At 35.2% G+C, this 16,606-nt stretch overlaps 1 protein-coding gene across 1 annotated transcript in view; it reads right to left on the bottom strand.

Moving 5' to 3' along the window:
• The window catches only part of LRP1B (LDL receptor related protein 1B), a gene marked incomplete at its 3' end in the record, with an annotated part of 1,802,496 nt that overhangs the window by 1,769,473 nt on the left and 16,417 nt on the right, over positions 1 to 16,606 (bottom strand). The gene's annotated exons all lie outside the window — the stretch shown is intronic.

The following is a 16,606-nucleotide window of genomic DNA, read 5'->3' as shown; positions in this document are numbered from 1 at the left end:
TGTGAAGACACAAAGGAAGTTTAAAGTAAGGCTCAGGGAAAGTAAAATGCCCTGGGACAAAATCTGGGAAGCAAGGCAAAGCAATCATTTCCATTATTTACATGACCTCAAAATAATATGGACTCTACACAGTTCCTTTTGTACAAATCCTGATCTTCTAATGTGGTATTAATTATGCCTGTAACCATTCACCTTTATGGTATAATCCATTTGTTCCAGTAAATGAACCACAAGCCTCATACTGTGACTGGGGAAAACAGTTCCTGACCACAGAATTCAGTCCCTGATTCCTGGCTATGAAACGAAATGTTTATATCATCTCATTTACTCATAAATGCATCAGCTCTGTTACCTGTTCTACAGAGGCCTTACAAAGTCACATAGGACAGCAGAAGTAAACCCACCTTTTAAAAAAAAATCTGATGGAGTAATTATAAAATTATGGATCCTCATAAATGCTTATCTACATGCTTAGACAGACCATTAGGCTATCCCAGTCCACAGTTCGCTGTGATTATCACTGCAAAAAAATTTCTTTTCCCAAGAATCCTGCTGTAGCTATTTCGCCTAGTACAAAGCTGGCCTTTCTGATGCTAGCAGTTCCTCTACCAGAAATGTAACACTTTGAGGGAAGGGATGATCTCTTACTCATACAGTCAAACAGAGCCTATATTATAAGGATACCTTCAAACATATCTGTTTGAAAAAAATAATCAGTGCAAACTCATTATCATTTTAAAGTTCTTCCTTTCTTCCTTCTAAATCGATGTGGGTCTATGATGTTTCAGTCAAATACTTTTGACCCATTGCAAACATGAGCAAGGCAACAAATTGATTAGTATTATAAAGAAAACATCACATTTTAGTTTACAATGAACCACATATGCAAAAAAGGAAGCAACAGTTTAATTTCACATACTGTTTAGATTATTGGATTAGCAATTAACATTTTAAAGATAGAATACTGATTTGAAAAATTATTTGGAAAAGCAGATCTGGTTCTTTTCGATCTTAAAGGCACTAAATGTAGAGCTCAATAGAGCTCCAGATTTCAAAACTTAAGTAAGTTAGTATGTATTTTGAAGGACAACAAAATGACGTCAGCATACATAGAGCTATCTATTGAGAAAATATGGTGCAAAAAGAAAGTACATTTTAAAACCATATAATTACCATTAAATTAAGAAGTTACTTGTTTGAAGCTGACTCCATAAATCTTTAGGAAGAGTGTATATTCCCATTTTGAAGCACTCAAATATGACATTCAGAATAAAGAAGACATCATGTACAAATGTAAATAATGTAACAACAACAGATTGAGATTTTGTACTTCTTGTTCTCTTTACAATCTTGTCATGAGAATAAATCACATGGTGTCACTTTTTCCTCTTACAAGTCTCCTCTGAAAATGAAGCATCAAAGTCTTTTTTTTTTTTCTTGTCTAAATTCTTTATGTTTTAATGTTTTGGAAGAACAAGGATAAGCTAGAAAAAATCGTGTTCTCTTTCACGGTCCCCTAACAACATCAGCAAATCCAGCGAACACAGATATTCTCTCCTGCCCATAATCCTCTACCCCCCCACATTAACTCTAACCTGCCCAAAGGTAAAGAAAGAAAGAAATTTGTTTGAGGGCAGATGCAGAAAATGTGCTTTAAGTAAACATTTTCAGTAGTTTCAAGGACATCGTCAGCAATGCCACATACATTTAACCATCACTGAATCTTAAATCTCTGATGCTTTGGAATGGAACAATTGCATTTGTAAATAGTCAAGAAAATGTTTACAACAGTTGAAAGTGCATGATGCATTTTAAAAGATTTGATTCCATAGATATGTGTTAGCACACGGTATTTGTTTTTTTCTTTCTGACTTACTTCACTCGGTATGACAAACTCTAAAGACACAGACATAGAGAATAGACTTGAGGACACGGTGAGTGGGAAGGGTAAGCTGGGACGAAGTGAGAGAGTGGCATGGACATATATACACTACCAAATGTAAAATAGATAGCTAGTGGGAAGCAGCTGCATAGCACAGGGAGATCAGCTCAGTGCTTTGTGACCACCTAGAGGGGTGGGATAGGGAGGGTGGGAGGGAAACACAAGAGGGAGGAGATATGGGGCTATCAGATATCAGCTATATGTATAGCTGATTCACTTTGTTACAAAGCAGAAACTAAAACACCATTGTAAAGCAATTATACTCCAATAAAGATGTTAAAAAATAATAGAAGGCTTCCCTGGTGGCGCAGTGGTTGAGAGTCCGCCTGCCGATGCAGGGAACATGGGTTCGTGCCCCGGTCCGGAAAGATCCCACTTGCCACAGAGCGGCTGGGCCCGTGAGCCATGGCCGCTGAGCCTGCACGTCCAGAGCCTGTGCTCCGCAACGGGAGAGGCCACAGCAGCGAGACGCCAGCATACCACAAAAAAGAAAAACTAGACAAAACATATAAAATAAATATTTTCAGACATTGGACAGTAAAAGATTATTTGAAACACTAAGACTGTGCCATAGTTCAAAGAATTATTTGGAAGTAGATACTACAAGAAACTCTCCAATTTGGGGATTCTTAAAATGGCTCTTTAATTTCTTGTCAGCTTAAAGAACATATTTTACTATTATCATAAAAATACCCAAATGTGTATCATCCTTAATTTACTTGAGGACTCCTATCATTCTGAGCAATCTAAATGGTCTAAGTCATGACTCAACGAGAAAACAAACAAGAAATGTATTCTAAGCAGCACTACTGATAATTTTCAAAACACACATAATTCTGAAAATTGGAATTTACTTTTGTTAATTCAAGTAGATCTTCCTTAATTAGAACTCACTTTTCTTCTCTGAACATATAGTATTGACTCTTGCCATTATGGGTGATTCTTTAATAAATGAACAGGCAACTAGCTCTCAGGTAATAATTTAGTGCATTTCTGCCTGAAAACATTACTCATATAGAATTAAAAAAAAAAGAATAACACAAGTTGACATCCAGGATATAATGTAATCACAGTCTAATCTGTGATATGCAACATCCGTAATGGTGGAAAACTCATTATTCAACAGTAATTCATGTGTAAAAACAAATTACACACAGTTCCTTGATCATATCGAGATATTCCAATCCATATTTTCCCTTTGGTGGCTACCATCCCAGTGGACTTTACCTTCCAAGAGTTTATAATCTAATTGGCAACAGTTTAGAGTTATGACTACAAGGCAATACAGTCCCATAAAGCTACAAACCCATTTTATTCTAAAGCCTATATTTAAGATTATAGGAAGATAATACAATGATATTTTAACATGACTTGGAGGATAAAATATTGTCCACTTATATGTCAAAGAGAAATGTGATAGTCAATTGATAGTTTAAAGATAGGCAAGCTATATTTTCTATATTTCCTTGGCAAGCTAATTCACCCTATTGTATATAAAACATGTTCCATGCTATTTTAAGTATTAACAACCCCAAATCAAACTGATGTTCAATGAGATTTTCCAATACTGGATTTCTACTGGCAAACTGTATTTGCCAGACCAAATTCTTCTCTTAGCCTTACCTCTTAGCCTGTAGATAACAAATGGTGCTACTAATAAGCTCCTTTCCTCGATTTTCAAAATAATTAGTTCCCCAAGTTGTTTATTTCAGATAAGAGAATAATATACTACTCCACAGAATTTGTTGTTTCTAAATAATTTTAAAATTCTAAATTTGCTATAGCATTCAAGTTTCCAATAGTAAAAAGAATGTCCATGATTGCAAAGTTTCTATGGCAACAACCTCATTATAAAACCACTCCTGCGATAGTAACCTGGATTCTAAATGTTAGAGAGATGTCAAATATCATGGAGCTTGGTGCATGGGAGAATTAATGCACAGTCCATATATAAAAGAATTTAATTTTAATTTCATCAACAATGCAAATGTGTACAATGTTACTGCAATGATTATAAGGGGGATCTTCTAAATTTGCAAACACTACTTTTCCCTGATGAGAACATTGTAATGTTTTAGGTTAAATTTAAGGACACTTGGTTTTGTCTTATCTATCTAAAGTTGGATCTACTTATGAAAACCTTGAAGGAAGTGTAGGGTCTGTTGCTCATAAATGATGACTTCTTGAGATATCAGGTGACCCTCAGCATCACATTGAAGTGTTTAGGGGCACAAATGGTAACTGAAGTTACCTCTACTTCAGTTAAAAATCCATTAGCACATGCACTGTTCTGTCAACAAACATTTCATTCCAAGGAGAAAGACAACACCGACATCCAGAGTCAGTTTCTGAAATGAATACCAGCTTTTTAGAAACTAACATCTGCTGAGTCCCAATGCTCCAGCTGCCACGGAAAGCAGATTTTCAAAAGTAAGTCTGCCCCATTCATTTCTTCCAGGAAGTGGGCATTCAGTGACTGGAATCAATTAATGCTTATTTGTGATTCATTTTAAATCTATGATTTAGAAACTTTAATTGACAGACATAATGAATGACTACAATACATTTTGGAGGCTGCATTGCATTTTAAAACAAGTGAAGATAATTGTAAGTGAAAAATGAAAGAAAACTGCATACCTCAGTAAATGAGTCATTAACCTTTCACCTCTCAAACCAGAGAAGAAATCCTGATGATAATAACCAAGCTGCTTTAATAATTCTTCAAGATGATAATAAAATTAAACTGATAGTTTGATATTGATTTTGGTTCTTTGTAAGCTCATTCCAATTTAGTCTTCCTCTTATACGGACTCACTGCCCCACTACCCACATATTTCTGGCTCACTTTTTTATTTATTTATTTTTAACATCTTTATTGGAGTATGATTGCTTTACAATGGTGTGTTAGATTCTGCTGTATAATAAAGTGGATCAGCTATACATATACATATATCCCCATATCCCCTCCCTCTTGTGTCTCCCTCCCTCCCACCCTCCCTATCCCACCCCTCTAGGTGGTCACAAAGCACCGAGCTGATCTCCCTGTGCTATGCAGCTGCTTCCCACTATCTATTTTATATTTGGTAGGGTGTATATGTCCACGGCACTGCGAGACTGGCTTACTTTTGCTTTGAAAGCAGTGGGACTCAAGGATGAAAGGAGAGAGGAAGAAAGGAAGGAAACAAGGAAGGGAACTAGAAAGAGAGGGAGGGAAGGAGGAAGGAAATTACCAGTACAAGTAAATTCCATAGGCAAATTTATTTTTAATTTGCTCTGATCCTAATTGAACTATACCTAAATTGCTTCTGGGGGGGCATTTGGCTTGTGAACTTGGGGAGGGAAATAGAGATGAGTGTGCTCATGGGCTGTGGAATTTGTATTTCAAGGAATAAAGGATCAGTGTAGCCTGATTCATTCTCACACAGTGACGGCCGGTCTGGTGGTCTGGACCACAGCCGCTCTGGACCTCCTCAGCAGTGCAGGCTGACAGTTGGAGCCTCTCAAATACCACTTCATAATCATTCCTTGAGTTATGAAAATCATTTTGGAGTGAGAAGTCTAGGTAACGTCTAAGTTATATAGGTCATCTGCATGATTTTGGACTGAAATTGGCCTTACTCATGTTTCATAAAATTGGAATACAAGATGTGTTAGTGTGTCTATATCTCTGCATATGTTGTAGGTATTTTGATATAAAGCATATGTTAGACACAGTCTGCGTATGTTACACATATTCGGATATAAAACATATTATATATATCCAGATAAAATAGAATTCTGGATGATTATTTCAGTCCTAAAGAATCAAACTGAAACTATCCTTTAGGCTAGGCACAGATAGGATGCTTAATGTTCTATTAATGCTATTAAGACAACTATTTTTAATATTTCTTTTAGAGTTACCTTTAGACACAACCCACCACTTAAAATAAGATTCAAAATGTGAATGTCAAAACCAAAGTAAGTCTAATCTATTACTTCATTCACAGATCTTACTTCTATATGGTTTCTGATTATGTCAAAAAATCAAATTGATACTTTCCTCAGAATTCAAGGTTTGAAAGCACTGAGTTTAAAAGGAAATAGCATAGGCTTTTAAGGCAATCCCAAAATAAGAATTCCAAAAATGTTTTGAGTGCATAAGCCATTATTAGAACAAGTTTTTAGTCTCCCATGGGGTTCCAGCTAGTGTGGAAAAAGACAAACACTTTCATGATTCTTTTACTTCTGAGATATTTGTTAAAAGAATAAAAGTTTGATAATGCTTTATTGTCATAACACTATTTTACTGAATATTAATACAGTTACTCTGGGAATATATATTCTGATATTATAAAGTAACATAGGGCTTGGAGATTCAAAGATCTGAGTTCTAGTCTTTGTGGTGGTTTGGCACTTACTGGTTGTTGGACTTTGTGTGAGTCTAAAGTCCCTCCTGTGTAAAATAAGAGGTGACATGATTGTTGTTTATAATGATTTAAAGTATGTGAAAATGCATTTTAAACTCTAAAACAGTGTCTCAAGACAGTAGCCCTGTGCATGCTTTGAGCCACATGCACTGTGAACCATTTTGTACCTCAGTCACAAATCCCCTCTAACTTCCCCTTAAAATGCCTAAAAAATGCATTAAAAGGAAAATATGAAGGGTGCTCTAGGGTACTTCTTTCTCGTTAAACTTAAATTTGCTCCATACAAATTAATTTAACAAGATCTAGTAGCCATTTCTATGGAGACAAAAATCAGGATTAGGTACCTACTACCTTCTGGATGGAAAGAATGAAATTGCCAATATAAATATTTCAAAAGCACCCAAAATTAATCATATTGATTGCATCCTTACAATCACCTAAGAAAATGCTGGTTCATAAACTGGCTACTGATAGTAAAATTTTAAAAACACACCTTTTATTATGAAACTCATGTCACAAATTGGACCATGGAAGATATAGAACATAGAAAACAATATTTTACACATATGGAAAAGAAGACTCTCCTTTATTTTATGTATTTTTAGTCAGGTATAATGCAAAACCTGATAATTATACCAAAATAAAAATATTAGCAAACACTGAAATGTGCAAGTTTTTTAAATGTGTAAATTTCATTTTTTTTCTCATTCATGGAGAAAGAATACACATGATCCACTGGTATGAAGCAGATCCCATACTTTGGTGAGCAAAGTTTTTCTGCAATCTCTCACAGCCCTCAAGATCTGTAGAGAGTGGAGGGTTAATTAATTTGCTATTTTAAACACCACATATTTTAATATTTGAATGACGCTGCTAATAAATTATCTAAGTTGGATTTTTATAAGCCTTAATTTTCATCTAATGAAAATAATTATGCAAATTATGCATGTTAATTAAATTATGTAAATTTATAGGGCAAATTATTTGCATGAAATTGTTTTGTTATTCTGTATAGCTTTAGTCCCTGGAAACCCAGAAGAGCAACCTGTTAAAACAATGTATACGCACATGTATAAACTGTTCCTTAAATACAGAAGTTACTATTTATCGTTATTTCCTATCAGTTATAAACCAGTTTCATTATGGACATTCTTGGTTTTCATTAAGAGACCCAACTCTATGTTCTTTGTGTTCTTTGAATACATAAAAGAATGAACTTTGAGTTTAATGTGATTATTTGTTTTTGGCAGCCACCTAAGAAACTAACTAGAATCATTTGCAGTATACAAATTTTATAGTTAAAAAAAAAAAAAGACTCCTTAGCCAAACAATGAAATGACACAAGGACATTTTTTTTTCTTTCACAAATACCATTTACTATTCTAATCCTGCAAGATATGGCCTGATAATTTTTTAAAAATATACATTGAAAACCAAAATATTTTAAGATAGATTATGTCACAAACTAATGAACACAACAGGCCAAATAAATGGCATCTCTGACCTCATGCTATTGGCTGATCCTGCTGTATATAAGGAAAAGCCAATTTAAATATTGTGCCAATCCAGGATTCATGGATAGGACATATCAGCTGTGTAAAAGCTTCCTCCCAAGTATCTTATAAATATTCTGGTGCATATTTGTTGAGTTTCATTTACAACATTGTCAGAAAACTAAATGTATTTTCATAGCACCTTCTAAATCTTTAATCAAGCAACATCTAATGAAGCTAAAAGGCAACTTAATTCTTTTCCACTTCCTTTTTCTCCTGGTAGCATAGTTACGAAGAGAGCTAAGAAGATGACACACACCTTAGTTGTACAGAAGAGGGATATCTCTAATCCACATATTACCAAATGAAAAGTTCAAGTGCAGTTCTTCACTTCAAGGAGAACTTGGAGGAGGGATTTGTTTTATTACAGGATCTGCTAATGCCAACTCTAAATCCCCATCCTTTCACAGGAGAGTTTATAAAATCCCTCTTCCATTTGTGAAAAGGAAACTCTCACAATACTGATGCACAAAATGACATTTATTGACATTAAAAGCCTAATCAGTTATTTCTCAGCAGTCTTTATTCCTTTTGCAGAGGGGTTTATTGTGCTGTTCAGCATGAAGGAAACTGGCACTCTTTGATTTAGCAAAGTCTGGCCTGAAATCAGTGCTCCAAATAGTTTCTTTAAAGCTGGGCATTTTCCTAATATTGGACTGAGTCCTGTGAGTGTCTATATGGCTAAGAGATGAGTTTGATATAATAGAGTCATAAAGATTTTTAAAGACATTCTGCTTTGCACTTAAATTATTAGTACTGGATTTGCACTAGAGCCTAGGGTAGCCTGCAATGCATTCAAAATCTGTCTCTCCCCAGCTCACCCGGACTACTTTACGGGTCTTATTCTGGGAAATAGTGACCACACACTTTCTCAATCATTTTCTCAGCCTTATACTCAGCCAATCTTTTTAAAACGCAAGAGATGCACAATTTATTATCTTCATTGTTTAAACATCAGGAGAGCTTCATAGAGTTAGTGCCTACACTTATAAGAAGGTCTCAAATAGAGCTTTTTCAAGACCAGTTCGGGAGATAATTGGTTTTATTTATCTGTCATAAACTTCCATGTTCCAGACACTACATATCAGAGATAGAAATAAAAACATATCCCTTGCCCTCAAGGAGTTCACAGTCTAAGAAAAAAGATGTTAACACTGGATCACAACCACAACAGTTCTTGGTAAAAGTGCTGTGAGAGGAATAGTCACAGGATGATTTGCAAAGGTGGGAAAGGACACCAACCCCACCTGAATGGAAACGAACCCAGAGAGGAGAACAAACTCCAGGTCATCTCTATCCCAGGGCCTTGCTGTGGAGGTTACCCACCATTAAACCAACCACTGAAGGGGTTTAAAGAGAAGGTCTGCTTGGGATTTTTTTTTTTTTTTTTTTTTTTTTGCGTTATGCAGGCCTCTCACTGTTGTGGCCTCTCCCATTGCGGAGCACAGGCTCCAGACGCGCAGACCCAGCGGCCATGGCTCACGGGCCCAGCCGCTACGCGGCATGTGGGATCCTCCCAGACCGGGGCACGAACCCGTGTTCCCCGCATCGGCAGGTGGACTCCCAACCACTGCACCACCAGGGAAGCCCCTGCTTGGGATTTTTAAGAGATCATTCTAGTAGCAGAATGGTAAATGGGTAAATTCCAAGTTCTCTTCAATTAACAAAATTGTGTAAATATCTACCTCTAGCTTTGAGAACAATGAAGACATGACATTTCCGTTTCAATGCATTCCATTAAATATGGCCAGTATGGCTAGGATCACAGGTCACATTATTAACTCTTGTTCGGGGCTGTGTAGTTTGCAAAATGTAGAGTTTTGAGAAAAACAAGTAAAGAATTGAAATAAGTATTTTTCTATGAAATATTCTATATATATAGTGGGTGATTTGGTAGTTACTTCAGCATAAGAGACAAATCTTAACTTGTTAAACATTTGGTTCAAAAACTGATCAATCAAAATGATAGAATTGGTACAAGCTTATAGATTTCTGGAAATAATTCATTAACACTGGACATTTGTTTTATATTTTGAAAACTTCTTCAATTCCAGAATTTAGGTTCAATCGTATGCCTAGCAATCATTCATATCTATATTATTCTATGTTTATATGTCAATTATTAATATGACTATTTCTTTTCATGAAACTTATTTTAAATGATAGTGTCTTATTTCATGTGTTCCTTGGGGCTATCTACTGTTCTGGTAACCTTAAAGTTAGATTAGATAAAATATCATTTAACCTTATTTTCTAAAAGGACTTTATAAAAGAGGAAAGCTGAACTTCCACAGTATTTAATTTCCACTTCTCTTAAGGCACTTACCACCAATAAATAAATAAATACATACATAAATGAGCTGCTGTGTTACTTATATGCATGTTTACCAGCCTTCTGAAACCCTGACTGCCACACAGGTTGGAACTTCAGCCTAATTTTTTTTTCCTTTATAACATACAAATTATGGTTTTCATTACTTTGTCACTCTCACTTTTTTCCAAAGTGCAATTCTATTAAGCATATCTGCAATAAATATTTTTGAAATCATAAATTATTATTAAAATGCATTTTCCTGCCATCCATAGGAATAAGTTAAGGAAATGAGAATTAAACAAAAGAAATAAAAATTCCAAAATCGGTAATTTTAAAAATTACAAAAATGAACTGACTTTCATTAGTACTATTATAGAATAATTAAGTTTTAATTCTGTAAAGGGCTGTAGAATTTGTAGAAAATTTAAAAAACTTTCATTATCTTACTCAGTTTTAAAACAACCACGTGTAATAAGTTGTCATTAGTTATATTCTGCAGATACAAAAGCCCAGTTGCAAAGAAATTAAGTGACTTGTTCACAATTACTGCTAGGAAGTAGCAGAATTTGGAGCCTGGATACAAACCTAAATCTTTGCTTTCAGGGCTAATCCACATTCATCATAACTTTTATGTCATTAAGACATAAAATATACCAGACTTTAAAACATTTTATTTTTGTCACTTGGAATATACCGTTGCCCAGTACAATTATTCTTTCACCTCCCTGCATCTTACTCCCAAATACTGGATCATTTTCTATCATGCTAAGACAAACTCTAGAGTATAATAATCAGTGGTAATAATGATGCCCTTAAAATACTTGGTAGCAATATAAGTTTTTAAAAAGGCCCAAACTGCATTAATCCAATATCTATTAATTACTAAATAGCTATTGTTGCATTTGGCTTCTTCAAAAATTAATTGCATATATAAGTTAGCTCTCATTAAGCTAAAATAGTGAATTAACAGAACAAATACTTTGAGCATAAAGAAGTATCTTATAAAACTAACATAAAACTTTATATTTAACTGTTATATATTTTTGCCTTAATTAAAATAGATGCCTTAAAATATAAAAAAAGTCTTTTTCTGAATAAGTTTCACATGCATTGTTGTTTAGCTCTTTGCAAAGATGAGAAAGAAAGAAAAAAGGAGAAAAAAGAAATTTTTATACACTTAGTATAAAAATTTGCTCTTTTTTTAATAAGATTTTCTGGACTAAATAAAATTATACTGCTCAATTAGATTGCTATAAGCTGCACACATAGGGCTTCCCTGGTGGTGCAGTGGTTGAGAGTCGGCCTGCCGATGCAGGGGACATGGGTTCGTGCCCCGGTCCGGGAAGATCCCACATGCCGCGGAGCGGCTGGGCCCGTGAGCCATGGCCGCTGGGCCTGCGCGTCCGGAGCCTGTGCTCCGCGGCGGGAGAAGCCACAGCGGTGAGGGGACGCGTACTGCAAAAAAAAAAAAAAAAAAAAAAAAAGCACATATAATCATTTAATAAAGATGATCATTTTTCTAAAAAATTATATTAGCTTATGTTCTTAAATTTGCTTTATTCTACTAATATAATTTTTAGACAAAAGTCTTACACTTTAAGGACATAAGGCTACAGATATATCTTTATGGCTCCAAAGAGGCTTCTAACATGGTTTTTTCTGAAAATCAAATATCAATTCTTTTTTTATTAATCTGATGTGGCTCAAATATAAAAATTAATTAGGGAACTCTCCATAAACAGTAAAGCTGACACATTCTCTGAAGTAAAATTTTTCTATGGTTTTAGGGCCTCTATAATTATCCAAAATTATTTTTCTCAAATAATACTCTTTGCTTTTACTTCCATGCGAAAAGGTCATCTTTGATCTAAGGCTAGCTGAAAAAAAAAGGCATCTGGCCAATCTTTCCATATCCCCTGCTAGGAGTGTAATTTACATGTAATTCACCAATAGATGTTCAATAATTAAAAAGAAAAGTAAGAAATTCACTAAAGCATGAGTTGCCAACACCACTGATTACTATGCCTCTCTTATGGGAAAAATAAACCCATCAATGAATGAAAACAGAATTCACATTTTTAGAGTCCTTGACATTTTAATGATTCTTTCATCATTCCTCTAATTTCCTACAATTGTTCTTATTTGAAATACAGGCTTTATGAAAATCTAAAGAACTAAAAGATTAAAGAACTGAAAACTGACAAATGAGGGCACTTGGACATTCAGTACTTTTCCGCTGACTACCAAGTGGTTGGGGACATTTCTCTTTCTTTTTCAAATATCCCCTTAAACTTATCATTAGTGCATTTTTACTTCAGCTTCCATTCACCTTTGATTATTTTATATAAAGAGACAGTAACAGAATTAATTAATTCTTTTTTAAGGGGACAAAAGCACCTTATGAATGCCCACATTGCTCTGTACACCTGAGATCTAATGACTATATTTTGAGTTCCAGGTTTCGGCTAAAATTGAGTTGTAGAGTTTATTCACCAAGGTCATTTGTACATTTCCCCCAACTGACTCCAGGTGAAGCCAAATGAGTATGCAAGTGGTGGGTGTCTCATTATCTAGGTCAATTTATCACAGAAACTATTCTCACCCAAGAACTTTCCTCCTGAGTCGAAAGCAATGGCTTTCTTTTCAATGGATTTTTGAGGGACAAATGTCTCAATTTTTATGTGACAGGATTCTTCTGTGACACTTGGAAATCAGACTAAAGAGACAAAAAAAGAGCATGACGCCCTTATAAGCATCATAACCCTCAGTGGACTAGGAAAGAGTACATTTAGAGTGGACTTCAGGAGAGAACAACGTTTCCCGAAGACTGTTATTGCCTAATGAGATCCGTGACCACACATCCATTATGTAGTATAAACATGGCTCCCTGCTGGCTCCCCAGGCCTGCTGACAGTTGGTGGTTATGATGGTAACTCACTTTAACACCCAAGCAATGTTTTAATATCTTTTTCTCCCATTTCTACGACAGTGGAACAAGGCTGGAATTCACCATGTAGAAAATAGCAATATTAAAACAGTATAACTTGGACATTCTTTATAGCAGTTCTGTGTTGCCACTATAAGTAATGCTCATTTTAGGAAGCAATCATCTTCCATTTTCTAAAAATAATTTTGAGAATATCTATAAACTTATCATACACAAAGAATTTTAAAATACTGGCTACTCTAATAAATTATGTCCCTTTAGCAAAGGAAGCCCAAGATGAACATTGTACATATCTTGCCTATAATTACTTGTATTTATTGCTTTTCAGGAAACCAAAATGTAACATGTGTAGTTTTAAAAAGAAAAAAATAATGAATTTTTTAGAAATTTTAACATTATTTTATGTAAAGAATAGTTCTTCCTACTGAGAAGGCAAACATGTCCACTAGGCATTCCTCACACTCCCCCTCCTGAAGGAAGAACAATGATATCAACACAGTACAGTGTCTGGTTGGGTCACTTTCAAAAGCTGTGCAGTATGATATGTGCAGTATTAAAAGACACAAAACCAAGCCTTGGTTTTAGTCTTCATTCTGCTTTTCTGACAGAAAATCTTTAGCACACAGACTATGATGAGAAAGCAAACTATCCTTTATGTAAATTTATCACTTAGAAGCATTGAACATTTACTTGCTATTATACAATCACATAGTTCTTCCCGGAAAAAATTTTTTAGTATTTTTCAAGAAGTATAGTAATACTTGTGAATCACAAAAGAAACAACAGATGTTCCTCTTCCCCCCCCACCACCTGCTTATTTTTTAAGGCAAATACCAAAGCCCTGTATGGGTAAAAATAAGTGATAAAAATTTGAAAATCTTTGTTTGTAAAAGTCAAAAAAAAAAAAAAAAAAGGCCATCTTTAGTAAAACCATCAAGATCAGAAAAGTATTCCAGATCACCAATAATCTATTCTTTCTATTTTCAGGTTCAACATAGTGGTGCATCTCCACAGAAAGTCAGGAAGGCAAAATCATGATTTGAAGCACCACCGTAAGTTAGTAGTGGGAGAAAGTCTCTGTTCTTTTTTTTTTTTTGTAAACTCTCTGTTCTAATGTGTTGAAATATCATTTTAAACTAATAGAAGTAAAAATAAATTATATTTCAAGTGACTGACCTCAGAAGAGAGTAGGAGGATCTATACTGAAATGTATTCCTCCACACGTGTCTTTCCTCCTATTCTAAAGTAGTTCATTAATTATATTTAGAGACTTTGGGTGATTTCTTTTAGCAATAACTTTAAAAAGTCCACCTTGGATTCACTGAATTATAAAGAACAACATCTTCTGCACGTCTTCACTGTTCAAGAGCTCATATTGTGTAAACCATACTGAACTCCAGAACCACTTATAAGCCAGCTCTCTTGCCCTTTACTAACTCCGCACCTGCAATTCTCTCTGCTTAGAAGGTTCCCATCTAGGGCAGCAACAGCTTACATTACATCTCTGTGCAGTTTAGAAAAAGGAACCCCCTCTGGGCAAATGTAACCCCAGACTAGGACACAAAGCTTGGTAAGTAGAGTGAGGGCTGGATGTCAGTCCTCCATACCATTCCTCTGCCTCGTTCTTCTGAAGGCTCTGCAACAGCCCTGGTCTCTCCTACTAGAACATCACTGGTTTCTGAGCATGAGTAACTACCCACTGTAGGCAGTGAATATATGTACATAGTAATACAATTATTACAATTATTGCATGTAGTAAGGCAGTGATTTTGAGTTGGAGGTTGATATAGCCCTCTTCTAACAACATCTTTTTGAGCTTTATTCACTTATAAGTATACAGAGTTTCAGAGAGATTATGTATCATGGCCAATGTTACACAGCTAGTAAGTGATGAAGCTTGGACTGGAATCCAAATGCACTGACTTCAAAACTTAATCTCTTAGCCTCAACCAAAATGGTGTTTTGTAAATAACTGGGAACAGCTCAAGTGTAGGTTCCTTGTTCTTGTATGTACTTTTCTCTCCTTGCATTAGAGTGGTAGGAAGCAAAAGATGATCCTGGGATTCTTGGGGTCTTTAGAGACAGAGCCTTTTGTCCATGGATAATGTTTTACCTTTGTTCATTGGATTACTTATAACCTACTTTATTCTGAAAAGTATGTAAGAATGGTGTCCTCCATTTACATCATATCACATGGAAGCATATTAAAACAACCAACCAAAAAACCAGCAAACCAACAAATGGGAAAAGTCCATCTGTTACAATGGGTATTCTGGGATGAATAGTATTGCTTTTCTGTTCATAGACTGAATGCCATTCTTAAATATTTTCCTCATATAGGATTACATGACACAATAGAACTACAAATACAGCCATTATTACTAATACTAGTTCTAATAAACTTCCATTAATCGAGTGCCTACTATGAACAGGACACTTAGGTATTTTCTCAAAACCTCGAGAGTTTATGGTAAGTATCACTATCCCCATTTCATAGATAAGGAAACTGAGACCTAGAGACAATATAATTGATCAAAGGTAATACAGCTAATAAATGCAAAGCCTTTTCTTTCAAAATGTTACACCATGTTGCCCCTGAGCACTACAGCAAAGCAGAAGCTGTAGAGAACTATACTTCAGTGCACTTTTTGTCTCTCCTAGTATCTGCATTATTAATTCTATTTTGCATACAAATCCCTAACATCACAGTTATTAAGTATACAGACACCTAATACCACCTGGGAAGTATTCTATCCAGAAATGTTCAATTTGAATCCAGTCTAGCCTGTAGAGCTAATGTCTAATTTACAGAAAATACTGGTGACCAAGATAAATGAAATAATGAGGAAATAAGATAAATTTAGAATATAGGATATTCTGCAATTGGCAGAATCATTTTAAAAGGTCAGGGTCATGAAAACAATCTGGAGGGGTACTTCTCAGTATGACAGGAGAAGGATGAGGTGTAACAACCAAAAATAATGCCTGATGTATGATTAACTCCTAGTTATAAAGAAAATAAAGATTAATAAAACTTAAAAGACACTTAGGGAAAACTAGAGAAATGAAAAATGAGCCAGGAGGATCAAAGAAAAGGGAGGGAGATGAAGGAGAAGATCATCTTTACTGGAGGAATCAGGGAAGATATCATAGAAGAAAGGGCATTTGTTCAATCTATTCCATGACATTGCTCTGTGACTTTCCAGCATATACTGACTTGCCCATTGTCAAAACTCTAACCTTAGGAGTAGGACTTTTGAAAACATATTGCTAAGTAACAACCACTAATTGTTTCTCATGTGTAAGCCTCTTCTCCCCAGGATTCGATCTTCTTCTCTTCTAATGGGCTCTGTGGTGCTCAGTACTAGACTCCATGGTTGGTACTCAAGTAGATCGAGACAAGGGGTATTTCCATATACACAAGATCCACAAGTCCTCCTC

This window comes from Grampus griseus, assembly GCF_964374135.1.
Source record: "Grampus griseus genome assembly, chromosome: 7".
In the NCBI taxonomy this organism is placed as follows: domain Eukaryota; kingdom Metazoa; phylum Chordata; class Mammalia; order Artiodactyla; family Delphinidae; genus Grampus; species Grampus griseus.
This window is presented reverse-complemented; position numbering and strand designations above follow the sequence as displayed.